Source organism: Acomys minous (genome assembly GCF_964271855.1).
Source record: "Acomys minous genome assembly, chromosome: 2".
NCBI classification, from domain to species: Eukaryota; Metazoa; Chordata; class Mammalia; order Rodentia; family Muridae; genus Acomys; species Acomys minous.
This window is the reverse complement of record NC_140484.1, coordinates 60,364,244-60,381,125: the sequence shown is the minus strand read 5'-3', so window position 1 is coordinate 60,381,125 and position 16,882 is coordinate 60,364,244.

Sequence of the window (16,882 nt, the reverse complement as noted above, 5' to 3'; positions counted from 1 at the left end):
AGGCAGGCAGATCTCTATGAGTTCGAGACCAGCCTGGTCTACAAAGGAAATCTAGGACAGCTAAGGCTGCACAGAGAAACCATTTCTCAGGGGAGGGGGGGGGAGCAGGGGTTGGGGGAGCAACTGATAGTAGAGCATAGGCTGGACAGAGTCTTCTTGCTCCACAAATGCAGGTCTTGGCTCGATCAAAGGCTTTCTTCCCTCAAGCCACCCTGTCTGTTCCATCCCTACTGTTTACCAGCTCTTCTCTCCAAAGAAACACCTTCCACCCAGCGTTCAGCTAGGCCCCTCCCATTTTTATGCATTCAGTTCTCTGCTACCACATTGCTTCCTTGACAAAGCCACTCCTAGGACCCCTCTGCAAACAGTCTTGCCTATCCCAGGCCCTGCCTATCCTACGGTCCACCCATCTCAAGGCCAGCACCTCTCACCTCGAAAAGGCCATCCCACAGCTGGGTCTGCCCGTTCCAGGCTTTGCCCATTCCAGTGGCTTGAGTCCTTAAACCCTGACCATGGACGTGGAGGGAACAAAGAACAGACTTACAGACATGTGCACGGAAAAGCTGGAGTCCGGTGAGGTGTGCTCTCTCTGATGGAGTGACACCCACTACCACAGTGCTGCCACCTGCCACCTCCATGTACTTACTATGTACGTCATGATGGGGGTTGGGAAAGAGGTTAGCTAGCTTCAGTCCATCTCTCTGGAGGTGAGCAGTCTCCAGCTATAAACATTCAGGAGACAGCTGCAGTGGCTGGATTTTGCATACTCAGGCCACTTGTTCACACTTGGATCCCCAGGGAAGCCCTTGCCACTCTGGCGAGGCTTTGCCATTCCCATGAGGCTGGTGTGTTAGAGTCCTTAACACGGCCGCGCCCATGTCAACAACACATGCACGTTCCCTCAGGACATCACTCACCCAGGGCTTCCTCCCTCCCTACACCAGAGTGCGCAGCTTTTAATCGCCATTCATTTATTCTATGTAAGACTAAACCCTAGTATGCATGTGTCTTTCACACAACATAAAGGAAAGCAAGCTTATAAAAGCACGCTTCTCATGCCAAATATGTGAACACTTGAAATTGGATTGTTGGGGGGAAAAAAACCATAAATCCTATCTCAAAACACAATGTCAAAATTAATTGACATTGAATTTAGAAAAAAAAAAGGATGCAGTTTTTAGAGCTTCTGAGGCTGTACACGACAAATAAAGGCAAACTAGCTCACTAAAAATATCTATAAAGAGGAATAAAACACATGCAAATGCAGTGGTGAAGGCAGTTAAGGAAACAAAGCAGGAGAATTTATGAAGAACACTTAGAGTTAAGTGATTAAAATAAAGCTCCCAAAAGTAGTAATTGGAACGTGAGAGAAAATATAAAGGACATTAGGAAGAGAACATAGCCCAGTCACAAGGAACTACATGAATTTCATAAGCTTGAAAACATCAGTTTTCTAGAAAGTGAAACTTGCCGTGAAGAAGCAGTGATATAAGAAGGGCAATCCTCAATGTGCTAAGACCCGGGGCCTTGGATCCCTGAGAGGGAAGCGTGACTGACAAAGAAATAAATAATGTCAGAGCTCCTTGGGGGCCACTTTCTGATTTCACTCCCGAAACCAGCATAGGACCCATTATAGGGCCTTACACGGTGTAGCTGTTTCCTGGTTGTGTTATCTGAAACTGTAGTGCTGAGCAGAGTGTACGCCTGCTAACATCTGCTTGAATAAAACTCATTAAAGGACCATGAGAATCGGTGCACTGGGAACTGTGCAAATATAATTCATTCGGTCAGTAAGTTAAAATTCTAAAAACATATGGTCTCCAATTTCCATAAAAGCACCTGGTAATTCATGAGACGCCTGGCTTAGTTTTCTAAAGTTCACGGTAAGCTAAGTATAGCTCTGTAGTTCATTCTAGGCATTAGAAATAATTAAGGCCTGGAAGCAGGCATAGGAGCCTATTATCACTATAAAAAATTTAAAGGAGCTTATTAAATACTTTGTGTTGCACTGGTTGACAGTTAACAGTGAACATACAAGTATATATTTACAGTGTAAACAGAAGTTTGGAGAGAGGGCAGCTGCACCTGTGTTAAAGATTCCACAAACCCAAATGGCTGAACTTTATGATTACGGCTAAAGTATTAAAATGTCGAAGAGCGGAGCCAAATAGCTGTTGAGAACTCCAGCCCCTTTGAAAGCCACCCATTGTCCACAACTGTGCCTGACCTAATATCCTTGTGACTCAAGATCTTTAAATATATTCTTAGACAGACCATCAGCTTCAGCCAATCCAAAAGCTAAGAATGTCATCAGACAACACCTGCAAACTCTAACAGAGCTGTCTCCACTCAGCTGTCACCCGTGGTCCCCACCAATGTGTTTAGTAAATCCTTGATTTGTGACTTCCTCTATAACTAACAAAACCTCACCAAGCTGTTCTGCAGTGGAACACAACTCCCAAAACAACCTGAAACCGTTTCCCAGGCCAGGATCACTCGTGTTTGGTTCAAGAACAAACTCTCTTACTCCCTTTGGGTCAGAGCTGTGTTTCTGTGCTGATAGATGTAACAAAGATGGCCATCCACCGTAAGCTCAGAATACAAAACTAAACAAAACAAGATCCCTTGTCTAATGCTCAAAAGGCGCATGCCACCTAAGGATGATGTCAATAGAGAGTCCATTTTCTCTTTGCTTATCTACAAGTTTTTCACTACAAACATGTAAATATCACTTCCATCATCACATAGATTTAGATGGAACAGAGGGGACTACATAGGCCCTTAAATTTTATCTGTGAACAAATGGCACCAGGATATGACGCCACGCCTAAAATTTTATCTAGTTTTCAGACTGTTTACGGCAATACTCTGCACACGATGTTTGCTCTAAGCAGCTTTACTACCATTGGATTTTTCTAAGAGATCTAAAAAATAAGCAAAGAACCAAAACAGTCATCTCAGTGTGCCTGATCCACACTGTGCCTGATCCATCCAAACCACGGCTCTGTCTCCTGCAGCTGAGCCCGGCTGAACAGCAGATGGCTATGACCTACGAGCACTGTGCGCAATCTTGCAGCCAGCCTCACAGACAGATGTCTCAGGGTCATCCTTCCAGCCCCAAACATCCCCAACCTCTCTGGGAAGGGAGATTTCTGGAGCAGAGACCTTGTTCTCTCAGGGAGAGAAGTGCTCCATCTCAGACACAGTGGTAAAAGAAGCTTGTACTTGGTTCTCCAGATGGGCTCTCACTTGAGGACCGTGGCATTGGGCGTGAATTGATTATCTACTACAGTGGTTCTCGCCCTTCCTAATGCTGTGACCCTTTAACACAGTTCTTCATGTTGTGGTGACCCCCAACCATAAAATTATTTTTGTCACTACTTCATAACTATAACTTTGTAACTGTTATGAATTGTAATGTAAATATCTATGGTTTTCCAGTGGTCTTAGGTAGCAGCCCCTGTGAAAGGGTCGTTTGACCTCCTAAACGGGTCGTGATGCACAGGTTGAGAGGCACTGATCTAATACATTAGGCATTTTCATATACAAGAGTTAGGAAAAGGAGTGGAAAAGAAGCCAAGTGGTTTGGTTTGATTTGGGGTTTTATTTGCCATTATTTTTGACTCATGCCATCTTCACTTTTTCTGAGGGTACATCTTCTCTACAACATCTGCCATGCAACCCCAGAATCCCCTGAGGTAGATGCAATTGAGTGTATAGATAGATGAGACCTAGCCTTCTAGCTAGTTATCAGCAGCCCAGTGCTGGCTTTCAGTTCAAGCCTCTCACAGAGGAAATGCTAAGCAGTCACTCAGCAAAGTACTCACAGCACCAGTGCCTGCTGAGTGCTAGGCAGATAATAGGTGAGAGAAAAGCCTTACCTGAATCTGTAGGGACACCAAGACAGGTGAAGTCAGGCAGCTGGAAGGGCTCTCTCTGCTTAAATACAGTTGGGCACCAGTGCTCAAGAAAACACGCAAGCTAGTCGGCACTCAATGGGTGATCGCGACACTAGCATTTGAGTGACAGTGATCCGTTTTCACACCTGGCAAATGTGTCTAGCTTTGTGACACAGGAGACAGAAAGCATGTCTAGTTTAATGGGAAGTTTTCCAAGATCCAACGATTCTGTAAAAGGCCTGCACCAACTGTTGTACCAACCAAGGACAATGCATGCAGTAAACCTAGACCACCTGTTTAGATCTAGCCAATGGACAGCTCATTCTCCATGATTGTGGGGAGACTGGGGACTGACTCTGACATGTACTCTGGTGCCCCCAATTTGATCACTTCTCCTTGGTGGGGAGGCCTGGCAGCACACAGATGAAGGGGAAGGGAAGCAGGCTTCCCAGAAGAGACCTGATAGGCTGTGGTCAAATGTTGGGGGAGGAGGTCCCTTTCTGTCAGAAGCCTAAGGGAGGGGAATAGGACGAAAGAGGGAGGGAATGTGGGAGCTGGAAGATACAAGTGAGGGGATAGCAATTGGGATGTAATCTGAATAAATTATAATAATAAAAAAATTGTGGGTCATGATAGAATACACCTCACAGGGACTGAGTGAGAGAGGAAAACAGAGAGCGTACAGCATGCTGAATCTGACCTTCACTGCCATGTCTTTAACCTGGCCATCACAACTGTTACCGCAGTCTTTATGAAGGGATGGTCACTGAACAAGCCAAAACCAGGTGGAGGAGACCCTCAGCCATTCCTAGAGTCAATATGCACAGAACAACTGCCTGTCCTGTAGGGATTCAGGGCTTAGGGGCCTGCTGGACAGGTAGGCAGGCTTGACACACCACAAAGGTCCAGGTTGTAAATAGACACCCCATGAAACAAGAGGTATTCTAGAATGGGGTGTACCTCAAAATACACAGTATAGTGGGAAAGACTTACAGCGTTTGAGCTTACCAGAGACTGTGGGATGCTCTGTAGGATAGAAGCACACCCAACGTTTCCCCCTCTGTGTACCCTCCATAAGGCAGGCAGCACACAAAGTGCATCTAAGTGTGTGTTTACTCCTTCATTGGAGCAACAGTGAGGAGTCAGAAAGATGCAGGTGTGAGAATGGCTACAACAGGGCAGGTGTCCCAGCATGCCCTGGCCTAGCAGCCAGTCCAGGCTGCAGGGAAGGACCGGGAAAGAGGAGGCTGGAAGTCCCCGCAGAGGTTATTGGCTATACCTGACATGGTGAAAGGCTAAGATGGAAAAAGCCACTCGGATGAACAGAACCGAGCCCACGATGGCAGGAACCACAGCAGAGCTTGCCTGACTTTCCCACACGCGCTGCTGGTTTTGCATATGAAAAGAGAAATTGGTTTCTAAGTGGAATTTCAGAACATCTTTTTGCACAATGGACGACATTTGTGACTGAACAGGAAGAGTCGTCTTCAATGGGAAACAGCACAAAGCCACCTTATTCCAGAAGCGTTCAGCCTGCCCGCGCATGAGCCCAGAGAGGGCAGGACGTCTTCACCTTGTTCATTGCTCCTCTGTTCCACACTGTCCCAGAACCCCAAATTGTCGTTACAAGAAAATAGAACAAAGGGGTCTACTAGGCCTGCATGAGTTATATGGAAATCAATAGCTTCCCTGTAATCACCCCAGAGTCACTGCTGGGAATCCGCCTGTAACTGGCCGGTACCCAGGGAATATGTATGTATGTATGTATGTATGTATGTATATGTATATACAGACAGACATATATTCTTTTTATCAGTTCAGTTCCTTTGGAGACTAATAAAGATTGCAAGCAGTGAGGTCACAAAAGGTATACACACACACGGGTACACATATGTACACAGTTGGACATGACTTTTGGCTCACAAACCCCTCAGGTGGTGTCTGCTACAGACAGGGGACATATCTCTCTCTGATCTAAGGGATCCCCTCTGTCTGTGACTTGTCTGCCCAGTCTCATTTTCAGGTTCCTGTCTGTCTCCAGTCTCTTTTCAGCTGTTTCTGCATCCCAGTTTTTCCTTCCTCCTCAAACTTCCACCATGTGGAGAGGGGCTGAGGTGGACCATTCCCAGCACTGCTGTCAACTTGCCCAAACTGTTCCCTTCCTTCCGTCTCTCTTCCACGGACCTGCAAGTGCTCCGGGGTCATTCTGTGGCTCTGCTTGCAGTTGCCCGCTCATTCCTTCCTGCCTGGCACAGGTGTGGACTCCTGAGTTCCACTCATCAGTCTTGTCGGTGCCTTTCTCTCATCTCTGGAAGAGGACACTAAACATTCATTCATCCCCTGAGCTCACCTCCGTGTATGACTTCACTTCTAAAATACATCTGGCTTTGCCTGCACTTTATCGCCTGCACTCTTTGTTAGTGCTGTTCAGATGGCTCAGAGCTACAGTCTCCGGCACGAGGAGCCGAGTTCTGAGCTATTAGGACTGGATTTGTTGGGTGGAAACCAGAAGGCCTTGGAAGGCAGCAGGTCAGCCCGGCTTTGTTGCTACAGCAGCCTCCTTCCCTCTCTGCATGACATTGGCTCTCTGCCTCTTGTCTGCACCGGGCTTTCTTCTCTGCCTTGTCTTTGCCAAGAAGACACCATTGGCTAAAAATTCTCGTGGAAACCTTGCTCCAAACAGAGCATTTGCAGGCACTGGAAGACATACAAGTCCCCTCTGTGTTACTGAGCACTCGACTTTGAGAGGAAGGCATTCAGAGTAACCCTGGTGCTCAAAAGGCCCGTGCCTTCTTGCATCCCTTGCTGTGACATGCTGAACCCAGACCTCCTGCTCCAAACTCCTCATGGCCAATGAGGGACATCTTAATGGAGCCATGCTCTCAACATCCTCAATCAAACACTGGACTCCTTAGGATGTGGAAGAGTTTTTTGTTTTAGTGTGTATGAGTGTGTAATGGACATGCATGTATTTATGGCTGTTTACATATAGGTGGATGCCCATGTGTCTATGTATGTAAATACGTGTGTGCATGTGTGGAGAAGCCCCAGGTTGATGTCAGGAGTATATGTTGATCATTTCCCATTTTTTTCTAAATTTATTTATTTATTTATTACTTTACATCCTGATCATAGTCTCCTCCCTCCTGTCCTCCCAGACCCACCTTCCCTCCCTCTTCCCCTTACCTGTGTCCCCCTACTCCTCAGAAAGAAGAACCACCCCACACCAACCCACCCCAGAATTTCAAGTCATATCAGGATTGAGTACATCCTCCTCCCATGTGGCCTGGCGAGGCAGCCCTGCCAGGAGGAAGTGATAAAATAAAATAAAAATTTTTAATTAAATTAAAAAAAAAAAAAAAAACAAGAAACAGAGAAATGTGAGTCTCAGCATTTATTTTGATTGATTGCTGAGTGGAGTCTCTCAGAGGACAGCTATGCTAGACTCCCATCTGTAAGCATAGCAGTGCATCATTAATAGTGTCAGGGCTTGGCTCTCTTCCATGGGGTGGGTCTTGGGTTGGGGAAGGCACTGGTTGGACATTCCCTCAATCTCTGCTCTATCTGTTCTATCTTTATCCCTGCACATCTTGTAGGCAGGGTAAGTTTTGGGTCAAAGTTTTTGTGGGTGGGTTGGTGTTCCCCTCCCTCCACTAGGAGTCCTGTGTAGTTAGAGGGAGTCCTCTTCAGTCTTCATGACCCCTATCACTATGAGTCTTTGCTAGATTCACCCCAATAGCCTCCCAGAAGCTTACCCTGTAGTAAGTCTCCAGCTTGTCACAGAGATGTCCCTGCCCACGGTTTCTCTTCTCTCTGCAGGCCCTCTGTTCTTCCACCCTTGTTCTCCCCAGGTCTGATCTCCACTCTTATTTCTCTCTGTGCTCCCTCTCATACCTTGTTCCCACTCTTCAACCGCTCCTGCTGCCTATTCTATTTTTCCTTCCAAGTGAGACTTACGCACCCTCCCTTGGGTCTTCCTTGTCACTTAACTTCATTGGATCTGTGAATTGTATTAGGTCCATCCTGTACTATATGGCTAAAATCCTCTTATAAGTGAATACATACTGTGTGTGTCTTTCTGGGCTTGGATTGCCTCACTCAGGATGATCTTTTCTAGTTCCATCCATTTGCCTAAGCGTTCATGATTTCTTTGTTTTTAATAGCTGAGTAGTGTCCCATTGTGTAAATGTACCACACTTTCTTTTTAAATTTTTATGTATTATAAAAATTGTTATCCCCTCACCCTTATCTTCCCATTCCCACCCTCCCTCCCTCTTCTGCCCTATTCTCCTCCTCTAGACCTCTGACAGGGGAGCCCTCCTTCCACAACATATGACCACAGCCTATCAGGTCTCATCAGGATAGCCTGCATCCCCTTCCTTTGTGTGCCTGCAAGGCTGACCTGCCAACAGAAAGTGATCAAATCCTAGGTACCACAGTTCATATCAGAGGCCATCCCCACTCTCCCCCCCACACACACACACAAAGAATAAGCTGTCCGTCAGCTACATCTGAGCAGGGCCGTCTAGGTACTCTACTTGCATTGTCCTTGGTTTGAGTAGCAGTTTGTTCAGGCCCCTCTGGGTCCAGATCCACCAGCCTTGATGGTTCCCTTGTGAAGTTCCTGACACTTCTGGGTCCTTCCATTCCCCCCTCCCCCCACTCTTCCAAACAACTCTCAGTGCTTTACCCAGAGTCAGGCTGAGATTCCCAGTATCTGTCTCAATCCCCTGGCTGGGTGGAGTCTCTCAGAGGAAACCTATGTTGGGCTTATAAGTGAGTATATATCATGCATGTCTTTCTGGATCTGGGTTACCTCAGTCAGGGTGATCTTTTCTAGTTCCACCCATTTGCCTGCAAATTTCATGATCTCTTTGTGTTTAATATCTGAGTAGTAGTCCATAGTGTAAATGTACCACAATTTCTTTATCTGTTCTTTGGTTGAGGGACACCCAGGTTGTTTCCAGATTCTGACTATTATGAACAAGGCTCCTATGAACATAATTGAATAAATTTCATTGTAGTACAGTGGAGCATCTTTTGGATACATGCCAAGGAGTGGTATAGCTGGGTCTTGAGGTAGAGCTATTCCCAATTTTCTGAGAAAGCATCACATTGATTTCCAAAGTGGTTGTACAAGTTTTCACTCCCACCATCAGTGGTGGAGTGTTCCCCCTTTCCCACATCCTCACCAGCATGTGCTATCACTTGAGTTTTTAATCCTAACTATTTTGACAGGTGTAAGTTGGAATTTCAGAGTTGTTTTGATTTGCATTTTTATGATGATTAATGACTTCGAGCATTTCTTTAAGTGCTTCTTGGCCATTTGAGATTCCTCTGTTGAGAGTTCTCAGTTCAGCTCTATACTCCATTTTTTAACTGGATTATTTGGTTTGTTGGTGTTTAATTTCTTGACTTCTTTATATATTTTGGGTATTAGGCCTTTGTTGATGTAGGATTGGTAAAGATCTTTTCTCAATCTATAAGCTGCAGTTTTGCCCTATTGACAGTGTCCTTTGCCTTACAGAAGCTTTCTGTTTCATGAGGGCCCATTTATTAATTGTTGATCTTAGGGCCTGGACTGTTGGTGTTCTTTTCAGGAAGTTGTCTCCTGTACCAATGAGTTCAAGGCTTTTACCCACTTTCTTTTCTAATAGATTTAGTGTTTGGAGGTTTGTGTTTAAGTCTTTGATCCACTTGGACTTGAGTTTTGTCCTGAGTGATAAATATGGATCTATTTGCATTTTCTACATAGAGACATCCAGTTAGACCAGCATCATTTGTTGAAGATTCTTTTTTCCATTGTATGGTTTTGACTCCTTTGTCAAAAATCAAGTGTCTGTTAAGTGTGTGGGTTTATTTCTGGGTCTTTGATTCAATTCCATTGATCAACCAGTCTATTTCTATGCCAGTACCACACAGTTTTTATTACTATTGCTCTATAGTACAGCTTGAGATCAAGGGTGGCGATACCTCCAGAAGTTCTTTTATTGTACAGGATTGTTTTAGCTATTCTGGGTTTTCTGTTTTTCCATATGAAGTTTATAATTGTTCTTTCAAGGTCTGTAAACAATTGCGTTGATGTGAATTACACTGAATCTGTAGCTTATCTTTGGTAATATAGCCATTTTTACTATGTTGATCCTCCTGATCCATGAGCATGGGACATCATTCCATTTTCTGATATCCTCTTCAATTTCTTTCTTTAGAGACTTGACGTTCTTGTTATACAGGTCTTGCTTGATTAGAGTTACACCAAGATACTTTATATTATTTGTGGCTATTGTGAAGGGTGTTATTTTCATAATTTCTTTTTCAGCCCATTTGTCATTTGTATACAGAAGGGCTATTGGTTTTTTTTTTTTTAAGTTAATTTTGTATCTGTCTACTTTGCTGGAGCTGTTTATTAGCTGTAGGAATTCTCAAGTAGAATTTTTGGGGTCTCTTATGTATACTATCATATCATCTACGAATAGTGATACTTTGACTTCTTCCTTTCCAGTATGTATCCCCTTGATCTACTTTAGTTGTCTTATTGCTCTGGCTAGGACTTCAAGTACTATATTAAAGAGATATGGAGGGAGTGGGCAGCCTTGTCTTGTCCCTGATTTCAATGGGATTGCTTTAAGTTTCTCTGCCCTTAATTTGATGTTGACTGTTGGCTTGCTGTATATTGCCTTTATTGTGTTTAGGTCTGTGCCTTGTACTCTGATCTCTCCAAGACTTTTAACATGACGGGATGTTGCATTTTCTCAAGTGCCTTTTTTGCATCTAATGAGATGATTGTGTGTTGTTGTTGTTGATTTTCTTTCAGTTTGTTTACACAGTGGATCACATTGATGGATTTTCATATATAAAGAACCACCCCTGCATGCCTGGGATGAATCCTACTTCATCACACTGGATGATTTTTATAGTGTGTTCTTGGATTTTATTGAGTATTTTTGCATTAATGTTCATAAGGTAAATTGGTCTAAAATTCTCTTTCTTGGTTGAGTGTGTGTTTTAGGTATCAGGGTGACTGTGCCTTCATAGAATGAGTTTGTCAATTTTCCTTCTGTTTCTATTTTGGGAAATGTTTTTGAGGAGTGTTGGTATTAGCTCTTCTTTGAAGATCTGGTAGAATTTTGCCCTAAAACCATCTGGCCCCAGGCTTTCTTTGGATGGGAGATTTTAATGACTATTTCTATTTCCTTGGGGGTTGTAGGACTATTTAACTTATTGACTTGATCTTGACTTAACTTTGGTGAATGGAATCTATTAAGAAAATTGTCCATTTCATTTAGATTTTCTAATTTTGTGAAGTACAGGCTTTTGAATTATGACAATGATTCTTTGGATTCCCTCGTGTCTGTTGTATGTCACCCTTTTCATATTTAATTTTATTGACTTGGATATTGTCTCTCTGCCTTTCAATGAATTTGACTAAGGGGTTTGTCTATGTTGTTGATTTTCCCAAAGAACCAGCTCTTGATTTCATTGATTCTTTGTATTGTTTATTCTTTTTGTTTCTAATTTATTGATTTCAGCCCCGAGTTTCATATTTTGTGCCATCTACTTCTCTTGGGTGTGTTTGCTTCTTTTTTTTTTTTCTAAAGGTTTCAGGTGAGTTGTTAAGCTGCTAGTATGAGATCTTCCCAATTTCTTTATGAAGGCACTTAGTGCTATGAACTTTATCTTAGCACTGCGTTCACTGTGCCCCAGAAGTTTGGGTATGTTGTGCCTTCATTTTCATTGAATCTCAGGAAGTCTTTAAATTCATTATTTCTTCCCTGACCCAGTGGTTATTGAGTAGGAAGTTGTTCAGTATCCATGGATGTGTAGGCTTTTTGTTATTTCTGCTCTTGTTGAAGTTCAGCTTTGATCCATACTGATCTGATAAAAATAGAATGGGTTAATTATAGTTGACCAACTATATGGTCAATTTTTGACAAGGTTCCATGCAATGCTGAGAAGAAAGCATATTCTTTTGTGTTTGAGTGAAATGTTCTATAAATAGTTGTTAGGTCCATCTGTTTCATAACATCTTTTAGTCTCATTATTTCTCTTAGTTTCTGTCTTGATGATCTGTCCATTGGTGAGAGTGGGGTGTTGAAGTCTCCCATTATTAATGTGTGGGGACAGATGTGTCATTTAGGTTTAATAATGTTTCTTTTACAAATGTGGGTACCCTTGTATTTGGAGCATAGATGTTCAGAATTGAGATGTCATCTTGGTGGACTTTTTTCTTTGATGAGTATAAAATGTCCTTTGTCATCTCTTTTTATTAATTTTGGTTGAAAGTCTATTTTATTAGATATTAGAATGGCCACTCCAGCTTGCTTCTCGGGTTGTTAGCTTGGAATTTTTTTTTCTGCCTCTTTACTCTGAGAAAATGTCTATCTTTGATGCCGAGCTGTGTTTCTTGTATCCAGCAGAATGTTGGGTCCTGTTTTTGTATCCATTCTGTTAGTCTGTATCTTTTCATTGAATAGTTGAGTCTGTTGGTGTTGAGGGATATTAATGATCAATGATTGCTAGTTCATTTTATTATGATGCTGGTGTTGGTAGTGTGTTTGGCACTTGCCATTTTTGGGTTTGCTGTAGTGGAATTGTTTATATCATGTGTTTTCTTGGATGTAGTTCACCTTCTTGGGTTGGAGTTTTCCTTCTAGTATCTTCTTTAGGAATGGGTTTGTGCATAGAGATTGTTTAAATTTGGTTTTGTCAGGGAATATCTTGTTTACTCCATCTATGGTAACTGAAAGTGTATCACAGTCTGGGCTGACATTTGCTTTCTCTTAGAGTCTGCAAGACATCTATCTACCCAGGTCTTTTTGGAATCTCTGTTGAGAAGTCAGCCATTACTCTGACAGGTCTGCCTTTATATGTTACTTGGACATTTTTCTTTGCAGCTGTATTTTTCTTTATTCTGTTGATTTAGTGTTTTGATTATTATGATTATTATGTGGTAGGAGAAATTTTTTTCTGGTCTAATCTATTTGGTGTTATGTAAGCCTCTTGTATGTTTAAAGGAATATCTCTCTTTAGTTTGAGACATTTTTCTCTTATGATTTTGTTGAAAATATTTTCTGTCCTTGGAGCCAGCAATCTTCTCTTTCTTCTATTCCTACTATTCTTAGGTTTTGTCTTTGCATTGTGTCCTTGATTCCTTAGATGTTTTGTATTGGGAATTTTTTCAATTTAATATTTTCTTTGACAAATGTATTGTTTTTTTTTTAAATTGTATCTTCTATGCCTGAGATTCTCTCCTCCATTTCTTGTATTCTGCTGTTGATTCTTATCTCTGTTGTTCCTGTTGTCTCCCCCAAGTTTTCTATCGCCAAGATTTTATCAGTTTGTGTATTCTCTATTGATTCTATTTCCATTTTCAGGTCTTGAACCATTTTCTTAATTTCCTTTACCCATTTGATTGTATTTTCCTGTATTTCTTTAAGTGATTCATTCTTTTTCTCTTTAAAAGCCTCTATCATCTTCATAAGCATAGATTTAAGATTGTTTTTCCTGTGTTTCAGCTGTGTTAGGCTATCCAGAGCTCATTGTATTAGGATAATTGGGTTCTGGTGGTGTCATATTGACCCATTTCTTTGTTGAACATGTTCTTATGCTGGCCTTCAGCTATCTGGTTTTCCCTGGCATTGTCTAGTTGTTTCTGGAACCTGCTGAGCTTCTTGAGCATTCTGGGGGAGTCCTGGGTCACTGGCTGGGGGCTGAATATCTTTGAATAGGCTACAGCTTTTCTCTGCTGGTTGTGTCCCAGTTGGACCTATAGACAGGGAACTGGCGGGGGAGGTGTCTAACCTGTGTGATCCTGAGGTTCAGGAGGTCTCCTCAAGACAGCTAATAGAGCCATGAACCATCAGCTGGATCTGCAACTCTCTGAAACCCAGCATCATCCACAGGATGGTTGGAATAGATGGGACGTCTGAGGCCGGCACCCGGGATCCTTTCGCTGTCTGAGAAAATACCAGTGGATGCTGGCATTTGGAGTCAGCAGCAAGGCCACTTGCTCACTCTGCAGTCACTGTGTTACTAGTACTCATATTCTGCTGAGTGATGCCTTTTTGGAACAAGACCTACTGACGCATTGGCTTTTCATGTTTCATTCTTCCCAGTTCCACTTCCCTGCTTCCTTGGGAAAACTTCAAAATAAATCACCAACCTGATGATTCCTGGGAAGCTTCTGCTCCATCAGCCTGTCCTCACTGCCATGTGCTCATTGTCAATCTTGCCTCATGACGACTCCTTACTTTCCAGCTTCCTCCCCTCCTGATACCTCTTTTGCCTCCCTTTCAATCGTTTCACATTTTATTCTTTGAGGCAGTATACTGGCTGGTTTTGTGTCAGCTTGATACAAACTAGAAAAAGCATACAGGAAGGAGCCTTAGTTGAGGAAATGCCTCCACGTGAGGCATCTGAGATCCAGCTGTAAAGCATTTTCTCAAGAGGGAGATGGCCCAGCCTATTGTGGGTGGTGTCATCCCTGGGCTGCTGGTTCTGGGATCTATAAGCAGACTGAGCAAGCCAGGGTAGCAAGCCAGTAAGCAGCACCCCTCCATGGACTTTACATCAGCTCCTGCCTCCAAGATGCTGCCCTGTTTGAGTCCCTGTCCCAACTTCTGTAGCAGGTCTTTGCTACTTTATGCGTTCTTCTTTTTCCTACCCTTTATTCCTCCAGTTTCACACCTAACACTAGATGGGAAAGAAACAAGTATAGAGGGGAGCAATGAATTATGAAAATCCATGAGTCTAATTTCTCTCCTTTTGATTCTTCTTTGACCATGGCTACTAACAAACTACAGCCAATCTCCCTAAATAAACAACCACCAGCAACTCCACCTCTCAGGGCCCTTGCATTTATGTACCCTCTGAAAAGTTCCCAGAATTCCAAATGTCATACAACCACAGAAATTATCTGCAGCTGGCAAAACCACACTTCTCCTAGAGCATTAGATAAATCACGGTCAGCTGCTGTGGACAGTCCAAAGCAGCCCCACATCCCCACACTGCGGATTAAAATGAAAGCACTTTCTTATAATATGTCTGTATTTTTAAAGAAACCAAAATTCCAGAATTCACACTCCAAACATCCTTCGGCAATGTGGACATATATGCCAAGTTAACCCTTTTCTCCCCTACTTGCTTTTTGTCTTCCTGTTCCATTACAACAATAGAAACCATAACTAAGATAGGTTGCTAACAGCATAGTGGGGTATTGCTGTGACAAACCTGACCTGACTGTGTTTTGGAGAGGATTGTGGAAGGACTTTGGAACTTTGGGCTAAAGGAGCCAGAGCTCAATAGATTGTTCTTTAGAAGCTCGGAAGTTAAGAATTGGAGAGCAGGGGCTGGAGAGATGGCTCAGAGGTTAAGAGCACCATCTGTTCATCCAAAAGTCCCGAGTTCTATTCCCAGCAACCACATGGTGGCTCACAACCACCTGTAATGAGATCTGGTGCCTTCTTGTGGTGGACAGGCACACGTGTGGGCAGAATACTGTATAAATAATAAATAAATCTTTAAAGAAAGAAAGAATTGGAGAGCAGTGCAGACAACGGAGGCTTGGCTTGTGAAGTTTCAGAGGGAAATTTAAAGACTCTATCAAGGCCATTTGCTATTTTCAGTTGAGATCCTGTCATTCTGGTCAACTGGGACTAACAGCAGACCAGCACCATTGAGGTGAAACCTGTGACAGTTGATGATGGTCAGCTGGAGCTAAGAAATTAGGAGCGATTGAGACGTGACCAGCATCACTGAGGCGAAATTTTCTGGGACGTGTTTCCTGTGAGCCACAGAGAAACTGTGTTTTAGGATTGGGCAAAATTGTATCACATGTTAACAGCGGAACTTGGTAGGGTAAGTCAACCATGGTTTTAAGGCATGAAGGTGCTGGCAGCAATTGCATGCTGGATTGGTAAAAAAGCAAGCAAGTGAACTTCCTGGAGGCAGCCCACTCATTTTTGCACGGCTGACAAATGGATGTATCCCTGATTTAGGCAAAGCCCCCAAGGAATTTGCCTCAGGACTGCTTATTGTTGCTATACTGCCTTCCCACACTTGTCCAATATGCCTGGCATAATGCATTGAGCATGAGTAGACCCTCACTGCCTATAGCATAATATTATTGCTCCATAGTGCTACTCTCTCTGTTGGGCAGATTTTCTACAGATGATTTTGTAACTCCTGACAATGGTTCCTGAATTGATTCGGGTAATTAAAAAACCCTCCTGCAATATAGCAAAAATGGTTAGGAGCTCTACAAACCTCCATGTGCATTACACCAAGAAAGAAAACAAGATTGAAACAAATTAATAATCAAGGAAATACATCCATTCCAGGTTTAGTCCAAGGATAAAGCCCAGGTGTACACCATGATAAGAAAGACCATATGAATATAGAAACAATGAATAAATGCTTAGCTATATGAGACAAGACAGACACCTGTTTCTTGGAAAAATCTTGACATAGAAAAACTCTTGCTTTGAACACATAGACTATGTTTGAAATAAAAAGATATAGTCTCATAATAAGACTATAGATAAAACCACTCACTGCTTTAAACTTATAATGAATAAAAGTATCTAGTTAGAGATAGTTCCAGTGAAAGATCTTAGAATCAATAGTCCTACTGTAACTCCCTTTTAATGTAACAATTGTCTCTATTTTTGAATGAGGTACTTTTTTCATAGATTATATAAAAACCCAAGACAAAAATAAAGTTGTCATTGGTTGATTGGAGTTTTCCTCTGTTCACCATCCACCAAACATGTGTCTGCCTAATTGTCTATGTCTTTATGTATGTTTATGAATTATCTGTGGGAGCCCCATTTGTTTCTGTGAATGTATAGTCCTCTCTTTATTTCTTCTTGTCACAACCAGAGGCCCTGAATAGCAAGGCTGCCAGCTTGAGAGTTTAAGAGTTAAAGTGCAGAGAAAAACACTAGAAGCAACCAGCTCTTAGCCCTGATAGGCATAGACCAAAA